An 11,850-nucleotide genomic window follows, 5' to 3' on the forward strand; every position below is an offset into this window, starting at 1 on the left:
AGGCAGAGTGCCATGCTAGGCCAAGCACGCTGTTGCAGGGTTGTGACTGTGTCTGCTTAGTTCAGCAGAGCAAGGTGTATCCCGGGCGTAAAATCGGAGCCCGGGAAAGCAAATCCCAAGAGGCACCAGCTCTCCCGCAGCTCTTCTTTCCTGCCGGGCAGAGTGAACACCCAATGCCTTTCTGAGGAAGCAGCAGCGAAGTGCGGATCGTGCCAAGCCGAAAACTTCTGCGAAAGCATAGCAGTCGCTGGGAAATCAGAGTCGGTTCTGAGGGCTGCTGGTGCTGCTTGCCTTAGACTAATATTCGCAGCACGATGGGAGAAACCCGCATAGAGCGAAAGGCTCTTTGCCCAGGCATCCCCTCTGGGAAAGCACAGCAATCTTTCGGAAATCAGAGTCCGGTCTGAGGGATGCTACTGTTGCCTGAGCTGGTCTCCTAAGCACGGTGTAATAAACCCGCATGGAGCGAAATCCTCTATGCCTGGGCATCCCCTCTGCCTGAGAGAGAAGCGTGGTTGCGCCTGTGGAAAGAGCCTTAAGGAAAGGGATACGTTTTTTTCAGTGCGGTCCCCAGGAGCATGTCTGTGGAAGGTGCAGCACGCTAGCCCGGGGAGAACAGGAGCCATTGGCCTTCTGGTCTGGAAATGATTGCGAAGCAGAGAGAGCCGGCAATACAATTATCACCGGCTCCCTGTGCAGACAGACAGAAGCCTGGTTGCAAAGGAGACAGGAGGGGATGAGTAGGACAGGGCGCATGCTCCACACTTAGCAAGGGGTCTGGGCCGAAAGCATGCCTGTCCTGAACCTCTGGGCCCAAGGAGACAGCAGCTCCTTGGCCACCTGTCCCTGGGGCAGACATGCGCTAGCCACCAGGCGCCTATGCTGAACTTGCAGAAACAGCTCCCTGAAATAATGGGGAGTTAGATGCCGTCTTCCTCCAGGATGTGGAAGCTTGGAGGAGGCACGCGGTTTAAGGGTAAGGAGTGGGGACAGTCCCCCAAAGCTCCCTATTCAGTGCACGGGCAGTGTGCATGGAATCCTGTCACCTCTCCTTTCCTGTGGGGAAAGCACTGGCCTAGTCCGAGAATCCGACTCATTGCCAGAGTAAAAGGCCACGCGATGCCTACACTGGGAGATGGTAGTGTGCATAGAGTGCCATCCTAGGCTATGCAGGCTACTGCAGTGTTGTGGATTGTATCTGCTTAGTTCGGCCTGGCAGGGTGAACCCAGGACACGAACATGGAGCCCGGGAAAGCAAGGCCCAAGGGGCACCAGCTCTACCGTAGCTCTTCTTCCCTGACGCGACTGAAGCCTTGATGAGGAAGCAGCAGCGAAGTGCTGTTCGCTCCAAGCCAAAGCCTCTTCGAAAGCACATCATTCGCTGAGAAATGTTCTGTGGGCTGCTTCTGCTTGCTTGAGCCCAGTCTCGCGGTGGGGAGAAACCCACATACAGCGAAAGCCTCTTTGCCTGGGCATCCCCTCTGCCTGAGAGAGAGAAGCGCGGTTGCGCCTGTGGAAAGAGCCTTAAGGAAAGGGACACGTTTTTCACTGCGGTCCCCAAGAGCATGTCTGTGGAAGGTGCAGCACGCTGACCGGGAAAAGTGCAGGAGACGTTGGCCTTCTGGTCTGGAAACGGTTGCGAAGCAGGGAGCAAGCCCTGGCAGGCACAGCGGCCGGTGGCAATACTACTGTCACCCGCTCCCAGTGCAGAGAGACGGAAGCCTCGCTGCTAAGAAGACAGGAGGGGATGATTAGGGCAGGGCGCGTGCTCCTCTCTTAGGAAGGAGTCTGGGCAGAACGCATGCCTGTCCTGAACCTCTGGGCCTAAGGAGACAGCATCCCCATGGCCACCTGTCCCTGGGGCAGACATGCGCTAGCCACCAGGCGCCTACGCTAAACTCGCAGAAACAGCTCAGTGAAAGAAAGGGGAGTCAGATGCCGTCTTCCTCTAGGATGTGGAAGCTTGGAGGAGGCACGGGGTTTAAAGGGGAAGGAGTGGGCACAGTCCCCAAAAGCTCCATAATCTGTGCACGGGCCGTGTGCAGGAATCCTGTCGCCTCCTTTCTCCTGTGGGGAAGGCACTGACCTTTCCGAGTGTGCCTGAGATCCAGAGCAAAAAGCAAAGCCTAACCTACCCCAGGAGATGGTGAAAGGCATAGAGTGCCATGCTAGGCCAAGCATGCTGCTGCAGGGTTGTGATTGTAAGTCTGCTAAGTTCAGCATAGCATGGTAAATCCCGGTCGTAAACTCGCAGCCCAGGAAAGCTAAACCCAAGAGGCACCAGCTCTCCAGCAGCTCTTCTTCCCCGCAGCGACAGAACGAACACCCAAAGCCTTTCTGAGGAAGCAGCAGCGAAGTGCGGTTCGTGCCAAGCTGAAAACCTCTGCGAAAGCATAGCAGTCGCTGGGTAATCAGAGTCGTTTCTGTGGGCTACTGTTGCTGCTTGCCTTAGACTAATATTCGCAGCACGATGGGTGAAGCCCGCATAGAGCGAAAGCCTCTTTGCCCTGGCATCCCCTCTGGGAAAGCACAGCCATCTTTGGGAAATCAGAGTCCGGTCGGAGGGATACTCCTGTTGCCTGAGCTGGTCTCCTCAGCACGGTGTAATAAACACGCATGGAGCGAAATCCTCTATGCCTGGGCATCCCCTCTGCCTGAGAGAGAAGCACGGTTGTGCCTGTGGAAAGAGCCTTAAGGAAAGGGAAACGTTTTTCTGTGCAGTCCCCAGAAGCATGTCTGTGGAAGGTGCAGCACGCTGCCCGGTGAGAACAGGAGCCATTGGCCTTCTCGTCTGGAAAAGGTTTTGAAGCAGGAGAGCCGGCAATACAATTATCACCCGCTCCCAGTGAAGAGAGACAGAAGCCAGGCTGCTAAGGAGACAGGAGGGGATGAGTAGGGCAGGGCGCGTGCTCCACTCTTAGGAAGGAGTCTGGGCAGAAAGCATGCCTGTCCTGAACCTTGGGCCTAAGGAGACAGCAGCTCCATGGCCACCTGTCCCCGGGGCAGACATGCGCTAGCCACCAGGCGCCTACGCTGAACTCGCAGAAACAGCTCCCTGAAAGAACGGGGAAGTCAGGTGCCGTCTTCCTCTAGGATGTGGAAGCTTGGAGGAGGCACGGGGTTTAAAGGGGAAGGAGTGGGCACAGTCCCCAAAAGCTCCATAATCTGTGCACGGGCCGTGTGCAGGGATCCTGTCGCCTCCTTTCTCCTGTGGGGAAGGCACTGGCCTAGCCGAGTCTGCCTGAGAGCCACAGCAAAAAGCAAAGCCTAACCTACCCCACGAGATGGTAATAGGCAGAGTGCCATGCTAGGCCAAGCACGCTGTTGCAGGGTTGTGACTGTGTCTGCTTAGTTCAGCAGAGCAAGGTGTATCCCGGGCGTAAAATCGGAGCCCGGGAAAGCAAATCCCAAGAGGCACCAGCTCTCCCGCAGCTCTTCTTTCCTGCCGGGCAGAGTGAACACCCAATGCCTTTCTGAGGAAGCAGCAGCGAAGTGCGGATCGTGCCAAGCCGAAAACTTCTGCGAAAGCATAGCAGTCGCTGGGAAATCAGAGTCGGTTCTGAGGGCTGCTGGTGCTGCTTGCCTTAGACTAATATTCGCAGCACGATGGGAGAAACCCGCATAGAGCGAAAGGCTCTTTGCCCAGGCATCCCCTCTGGGAAAGCACAGCAATCTTTCGGAAATCAGAGTCCGGTCTGAGGGATGCTACTGTTGCCTGAGCTGGTCTCCTAAGCACGGTGTAATAAACCCGCATGGAGCGAAATCCTCTATGCCTGGGCATCCCCTCTGCCTGAGAGAGAAGCGTGGTTGCGCCTGTGGAAAGAGCCTTAAGGAAAGGGATACGTTTTTCAGTGCGGTCCCCAGGAGCATGTCTGTGGAAGGTGCAGCACGCTAGCCGGGGAGAACAGGAGCCATTGGCCTTCTGGTCTGGAAATGATTGCGAAGCAGGAGAGCCGGCAATACAATTATCACCGGCTCCCTGTGCAGACAGACAGAAGCCTGGTTGCAAAGGAGACAGGAGGGGATGAGTAGGACAGGGCGGCATGCTCCACACTTAGCAAGGGGTCTGGGCCGAAAGCATGCCTGTCCTGAACCTCTGGGCCCAAGGAGACAGCAGCTCCTTGGCCACCTGTCCCTGGGGCAGACATGCGCTAGCCACCAGGCGCCTATGCTGAACTTGCAGAAACAGCTCCCTGAAATAATGGGGAGTTAGATGCCGTCTTCCTCCAGGATGTGGAAGCTTGGAGGAGGCACGCGGTTTAAGGGTAAGGAGTGGGGACAGTCCCCCAAAGCTCCCTATTCAGTGCACGGGCAGTGTGCATGGATCCTGTCACCTCTCCTTTCCTGTGGGGAAAGCACTGGCCTAGTCCGAGAATCCGACTCATTGCCAGAGTAAAAGGCCACGCGATGCCTACACTGGGAGATGGTAGTGTGCATAGAGTGCCATCCTAGGCTATGCAGGCTACTGCAGTGTTGTGGCTGTATCTGCTTAGTTCGGCCTGGCAGGGTGAACCCAGGACACGAACATGGAGCCCGGGAAAGCAAGGCCCAAGGGGCACCAGCTCTACCGTAGCTCTTCTTCCCTGACGCGACTGAAGCCTTGATGAGGAAGCAGCAGCGAAGTGCTGTTCGCTCCAAGCCAAAGCCTCTTCGAAAGCACATCATTCGCTGAGAAATGTTCTGTGGGCTGCTTCTGCTTGCTTGAGCCCAGTCTCGCGGTGGGAGAAACCCACATACAGCGAAAGCCTCTTTGCCTGGGCATCCCCTCTGCCTGAGAGAGAAGCGCGGTTGCGCCTGTGGAAAGAGCCTTAAGGAAAGGGACACGTTTTTTCACTGCGGTCCCCAGGAGCATGTCTGTGGAAGGTGCAGCACGCTGCCCGGGGAGAAGAGCAGGAGCCGTTGGCCTTCTGGTCTGGAAAAGGTTGCGAAGCAGGAGAGCCGGCCCTGGCAGGCACAGCGGCCGGAGGCAATACAACTGTCAAAAGCTCCAAGCAGAGTGAAAGAAGCCTGGCTGCTAAGGAGACAGGAGGGCATGAGTAGAGCAGGGCGCGCGTGCTCCACTCTTAGGAAGGAGTCTGGCAGAAAGCATGCCTTTTCTGAACCTCTTTGCCTAAGGAGACAGCAGCTCCATGGCCCCCTGTCCCTGGGGCAGACTGCGCTAGCCACCAGGCGCCTACGCTAAACTCGCAGAAACAGCTCCCTGAAAGAACGGGGAGTCCGATGCCGTCTTCCTCTAGGATGTGGAAGCTTGGAGGAGGCACGGGGTTTAAGGGGAAGGAGTGGGCACAGTCCCCAAAAGCTCCATAATCTGTGCACGTTCCGTGTGCAGGGATCCTGTCGCCTCCTTTCTCCTGTGGGGAAGGCACTGGCCTAGCCGAGTCTGCCTGAGAATCAGAGCAAAAAGCAAAGCGTAAACCTACCCCAGGAGATGGTAAAAGACATAGAGTGCCATGCTAGGCCAAGCACGCTGCTGCAGGGTTGTGATTGTGTCTGCTTAGTTGAGCATAGCAACGTAAATCCCGTTCGTAAACTCGCAGCCCAGGAAAGCAAAACCCAAGAGGCACCAGCTCTCCCGCAGCTCTTCTTCCCTGCAGCGACAGAACGAACACCCAAAGCCTTTCTGAGGAAGCAGCAGCGAAGTGCTGTTCGCTCCAAGCCAAAGCCTCTTCGAAAGCACATCATTCGCTGAGAAATGTTCTGTGGGCTGCTTCTGCTTGCTTGAGCCCAGTCTCGCGGTGGGAGAAACCCACATACAGCGAAAGCCTCTTTGCCTGGGCATCCCCTCTGCCTGAGAGAGAAGCGCGGTTGTTCCTGTGGAAAGAGCCTTAAGGAAAGGGACACGCGGTCCCCAAGAGCATGTCTGTTGAAGGTGCAGCACGCTGACCGGGAAAAGTGCAGGAGACGTTGGCCTTCTGGTCTGGAAACGGTTGCGAAGCAGGGAGCAAGCCCTGGCAGGCACAGCGGCCGGTGGCAATACTACTGTCACCCGCTCCCAGTGCAGAGAGACGGAAGCCTCGCTGCTAAGAAGACAGGAGGGGATGATTAGGGCAGGGCGCGTGCTCCTCTCTTAGGAAGGAGTCTGGGCAGAACGCATGCCTGTCCTGAACCTCTGGGCCTAAGGAGACAGCATCCCCATGGCCACCTGTCCCTGGGGCAGACATGCGCTAGCCACCAGGCGCCTACGCTAAACTCGCAGAAACAGCTCAGTGAAAGAAAGGGGAGTCAGATGCCGTCTTCCTCTAGGATGTGGAAGCTTGGAGGAGGCACGGGGTTTAAAGGGGAAGGAGTGGGCACAGTCCCCAAAAGCTCCATAATCTGTGCACGGGCCGTGTGCAGGAATCCTGTCGCCTCCTTTCTCCTGTGGGGAAGGCACTGACCTTTCCGAGTGTGCCTGAGATCCAGAGCAAAAAGCAAAGCCTAACCTACCCCAGGAGATGGTGAAAGGCATAGAGTGCCATGCTAGGCCAAGCATGCTGCTGCAGGGTTGTGATTGTAAGTCTGCTAAGTTCAGCATAGCATGGTAAATCCCGGTCGTAAACTCGCAGCCCAGGAAAGCTAAACCCAAGAGGCACCAGCTCTCCAGCAGCTCTTCTTCCCCGCAGCGACAGAACGAACACCCAAAGCCTTTCTGAGGAAGCAGCAGCGAAGTGCGGTTCGTGCCAAGCTGAAAACCTCTGCGAAAGCATAGCAGTCGCTGGGTAATCAGAGTCGTTTCTGTGGGCTACTGTTGCTGCTTGCCTTAGACTAATATTCGCAGCACGATGGGTGAAGCCCGCATAGAGCGAAAGCCTCTTTGCCCTGGCATCCCCTCTGGGAAAGCACAGCCATCTTTGGGAAATCAGAGTCCGGTCGGAGGGATACTCCTGTTGCCTGAGCTGGTCTCCTCAGCACGGTGTAATAAACACGCATGGAGCGAAATCCTCTATGCCTGGGCATCCCCTCTGCCTGAGAGAGAAGCACGGTTGTGCCTGTGGAAAGAGCCTTAAGGAAAGGGAAACGTTTTTCTGTGCAGTCCCCAGAAGCATGTCTGTGGAAGGTGCAGCACGCTGCCCGGGGAGAACAGGAGCCATTGGCCTTCTCGTCTGGAAAAGGTTTTGAAGCAGGAGAGCCGGCAATACAATTATCACCCGCTCCCAGTGAAGAGAGACAGAAGCCAGGCTGCTAAGGAGACAGGAGGGGATGAGTAGGGCAGGGCGCGTGCTCCACTCTTAGGAAGGAGTCTGGGCAGAAAGCATGCCTGTCCTGAACCTTGGGCCTAAGGAGACAGCAGCTCCATGGCCACCTGTCCCCGGGGCAGACATGCGCTAGCCACCAGGCGCCTACGCTGAACTCGCAGAAACAGCTCCCTGAAAGAACGGGGAGTCAGGTGCCGTCTTCCTCTAGGATGTGGAAGCTTGGAGGAGGCACGGGGTTTAAAGGGGAAGGAGTGGGCACAGTCCCCAAAAGCTCCATAATCTGTGCACGGGCCGTGTGCAGGGATCCTGTCGCCTCCTTTCTCCTGTGGGGAAGGCACTGGCCTAGCCGAGTCTGCCTGAGAGCCACAGCAAAAAGCAAAGCCTAACCTACCCCACGAGATGGTAATAGGCAGAGTGCCATGCTAGGCCAAGCACGCTGTTGCAGGGTTGTGACTGTGTCTGCTTAGTTCAGCAGAGCAAGGTGTATCCCGGGCGTAAAATCGGAGCCCGGGAAAGCAAATCCCAAGAGGCACCAGCTCTCCCGCAGCTCTTCTTTCCTGCCGGGCAGAGTGAACACCCAATGCCTTTCTGAGGAAGCAGCAGCGAAGTGCGGATCGTGCCAAGCCGAAAACTTCTGCGAAAGCATAGCAGTCGCTGGGAAATCAGAGTCGGTTCTGAGGGCTGCTGGTGCTGCTTGCCTTAGACTAATATTCGCAGCACGATGGGAGAAACCCGCATAGAGCGAAAGGCTCTTTGCCCAGGCATCCCCTCTGGGAAAGCACAGCAATCTTTCGGAAATCAGAGTCCGGTCTGAGGGATGCTACTGTTGCCTGAGCTGGTCTCCTAAGCACGGTGTAATAAACCCGCATGGAGCGAAATCCTCTATGCCTGGGCATCCCCTCTGCCTGAGAGAGAAGCGTGGTTGCGCCTGTGGAAAGAGCCTTAAGGAAAGGGATACGTTTTTCAGTGCGGTCCCCAGGAGCATGTCTGTGGAAGGTGCAGCACGCTAGCCGGGGAGAACAGGAGCCATTGGCCTTCTGGTCTGGAAATGATTGCGAAGCAGGAGAGCCGGCAATACAATTATCACCGGCTCCCTGTGCAGACAGACAGAAGCCTGGTTGCAAAGGAGACAGGAGGGGATGAGTAGGACAGGGCGCATGCTCCACACTTAGCAAGGGGTCTGGGCCGAAAGCATGCCTGTCCTGAACCTCTGGGCCCAAGGAGACAGCAGCTCCTTGGCCACCTGTCCCTGGGGCAGACATGCGCTAGCCACCAGGCGCCTATGCTGAACTTGCAGAAACAGCTCCCTGAAATAATGGGGAGTTAGATGCCGTCTTCCTCCAGGATGTGGAAGCTTGGAGGAGGCACGCGGTTTAAGGGTAAGGAGTGGGGACAGTCCCCCAAAGCTCCCTATTCAGTGCACGGGCAGTGTGCATGGATCCTGTCACCTCTCCTTTCCTGTGGGGAAAGCACTGGCCTAGTCCGAGAATCCGACTCATTGCCAGAGTAAAAGGCCACGCGATGCCTACACTGGGAGATGGTAGTGTGCATAGAGTGCCATCCTAGGCTATGCAGGCTACTGCAGTGTTGTGGCTGTATCTGCTTAGTTCGGCCTGGCAGGGTGAACCCAGGACACGAACATGGAGCCCGGGAAAGCAAGGCCCAAGGGGCACCAGCTCTACCGTAGCTCTTCTTCCCTGACGCGACTGAAGCCTTGATGAGGAAGCAGCAGCGAAGTGCTGTTCGCTCCAAGCCAAAGCCTCTTCGAAAGCACATCATTCGCTGAGAAATGTTCTGTGGGCTGCTTCTGCTTGCTTGAGCCCAGTCTCGCGGTGGGAGAAACCCACATACAGCGAAAGCCTCTTTGCCTGGGCATCCCCTCTGCCTGAGAGAGAAGCGCGGTTGCGCCTGTGGAAAGAGCCTTAAGGAAAGGGACACGTTTTTCACTGCGGTCCCCAGGAGCATGTCTGTGGAAGGTGCAGCACGCTGCCCGGGGAGAAGAGCAGGAGCCGTTGGCCTTCTGGTCTGGAAAAGGTTGCGAAGCAGGAGAGCCGGCCCTGGCAGGCACAGCGGCCGGAGGCAATACAACTGTCAAAAGCTCCAAGCAGAGTGAAAGAAGCCTGGCTGCTAAGGAGACAGGAGGGCATGAGTAGAGCAGGGCGCGTGCTCCACTCTTAGGAAGGAGTCTGGCAGAAAGCATGCCTTTTCTGAACCTCTTTGCCTAAGGAGACAGCAGCTCCATGGCCACCTGTCCCTGGGGCAGACTGCGCTAGCCACCAGGCGCCTACGCTAAACTCGCAGAAACAGCTCCCTGAAAGAACGGGGAGTCCGATGCCGTCTTCCTCTAGGATGTGGAAGCTTGGAGGAGTCACGGGGTTTAAGGGGAAGGAGTGGGCACAGTCCCCAAAAGCTCCATAATCTGTGCACGTTCCGTGTGCAGGGATCCTGTGGCCTCCTTTCTCCTGTGGGGAAGGCACTGGCCTAGCCGAGTCTGCCTGAGAATCAGAGCAAAAAGCAAAGCGTAACCTACCCCAGGAGATGGTAAAAGACATAGAGTGCCATGCTAGGCCAAGCACGCTGCTGCAGGGTTGTGATTGTGTCTGCTTAGTTGAGCATAGCAACGTAAATCCCGTTCGTAAACTCGCAGCCCAGGAAAGCAAAACCCAAGAGGCACCAGCTCTCCCGCAGCTCTTCTTCCCTGCAGCGACAGAACGAACACCCAAAGCCTTTCTGAGGAAGCAGCAGCGAAGTGCTGTTCGCTCCAAGCCAAAGCCTCTTCGAAAGCACATCATTCGCTGAGAAATGTTCTGTGGGCTGCTTCTGCTTGCTTGAGCCCAGTCTCGCGGTGGGAGAAACCCACATACAGCGAAAGCCTTTTTGCCTGGGCATCCCCTCTGCCTGAGAGAGAAGCGCGGTTGTTCCTGTGGAAAGAGCCTTAAGGAAAGGGACACGCTTTTCACTGCGGTCCCCAAGAGCATGTCTGTTGAGGTGCAGCACGCTGACCGGGAAAAGTGCAGGAGACGTTGGCCTTCTGGTCTGGAAACGGTTGCGAAGCAGGGAGCAAGCCCTGGCAGGCACAGCGGCCGGTGGCAATACTACTGTCACCCGCTCCCAGTGCAGAGAGACGGAAGCCTCGCTGCTAAGAAGACAGGAGGGGATGATTAGGGCAGGGCGCGTGCTCCTCTCTTAGGAAGGAGTCTGGGCAGAACGCATGCCTGTCCTGAACCTCTGGGCCTAAGCAGACAGCATCTCCATGGCCACCTGTCCCTGGGGCAGACATGCGCTAGCCACCAGGCGCCTACGCTAAACTCGCAGAAACAGCTCACTGAAAGAAAGGGGAGTCAGATGCCGTCTTCCTCTAGGATGTGGAAGCTTGGAGGAGGCACGGGGTTTAAAGGGGAAGGAGTGGGCACAGTCCCCAAAAGCTCCATAATCTGTGCACGGGCCGTGTGCAGGAATCCTGTCGCCTCCTTTCTCCTGTGGGGAAGGCACTGACCTTTCCGAGTGTGCCTGAGATCCAGAGCAAAAAGCAAAGCCTAACCTACCCCAGGAGATGGTGAAAGGCATAGAGTGCCATGCTAGGCCAAGCATGCTGCTGCAGGGTTGTGATTGTAAGTCTGCTAAGTTCAGCATAGCATGGTAAATCCCGGTCGTAAACTCGCAGCCCAGGGAAGCTAAACCCAAGAGGCACCAGCTCTCCAGCAGCTCTTCTTCCCCGCAGCGACAGAACGAACACCCAAAGCCTTTCTGAGGAAGCAGCAGCGAAGTGCGGTTCGTGCCAAGCTGAAAACCTCTGCGAAAGCATAGCAGTCGCTGGGTAATCAGAGTCGTTTCTGTGGGCTACTGTTGCTGCTTGCCTTAGACTAATATTCGCAGCACGATGGGTGAAGCCCGCATAGAGCGAAAGCCTCTTTGCCCTGGCATCCCCTCTGGGAAAGCACAGCCATCTTTGGGAAATCAGAGTCCGGTCTGAGGGATACTCCTGTTGCCTGAGCTGGTCTCCTCAGCACGGTGTAATAAACACGCATGGAGCGAAATCCTCTATGCCTGGGCATCCCCTCTGCCTGAGAGAGAAGCACGGTTGTGCCTGTGGAAAGAGCCTTAAGGAAAGGGACACGTTTTTCTGTGCAGTCCCCAGAAGCATGTCTGTGGAAGGTGCAGCACGCTGCCCGGGAGAACAGGAGCCATTGGCCTTCTCGTCTGGAAAAGGTTTTGAAGCAGGAGAGCCGGCAATACAATTATCACCCGCTCCCAGTGAAGAGAGACAGAAGCCATGCTGCTAAGGAGACAGGAGGGGATGAGTAGGGCAGGGCACGTGCTCCACTCTTAGGAAGGAGTCTGGGCAGAAAGCATGCCTGTCCTGAACCTTGGGCCTAAGGAGACAGCAGCTCCATGGCCACCTGTCCCCGGGGCAGACATGCGCTAGCCACCAGGCGCCTACGCTGAACTCGCAGAAACAGCTCCCTGAAAGAACGGGGAGTCAGGTGCCGTCTTCCTCTAGGATGTGGAAGCTTGGAGGAGGCACGGGGTTTAAAGGGGAAGGAGTGGGCACAGTCCCCAAAAGCTCCATAATCTGTGCACGGGCCGTGTGCAGGGATCCTGTCGCCTCCTTTCTCCTGTGGGGAAGGCACTGGCCTAGCCGAGTCTGCCTGAGAGCCACAGCAAAAAGCAAAGC

This window comes from Mustela putorius, unplaced genomic scaffold (assembly GCF_011764305.1).
Source record: "Mustela putorius furo isolate JIRA1106 unplaced genomic scaffold, ASM1176430v1.1 tig00003930_pilon_pilon_pilon, whole genome shotgun sequence".
Classification (NCBI taxonomy): Eukaryota; Metazoa; Chordata; class Mammalia; order Carnivora; family Mustelidae; genus Mustela; species Mustela putorius.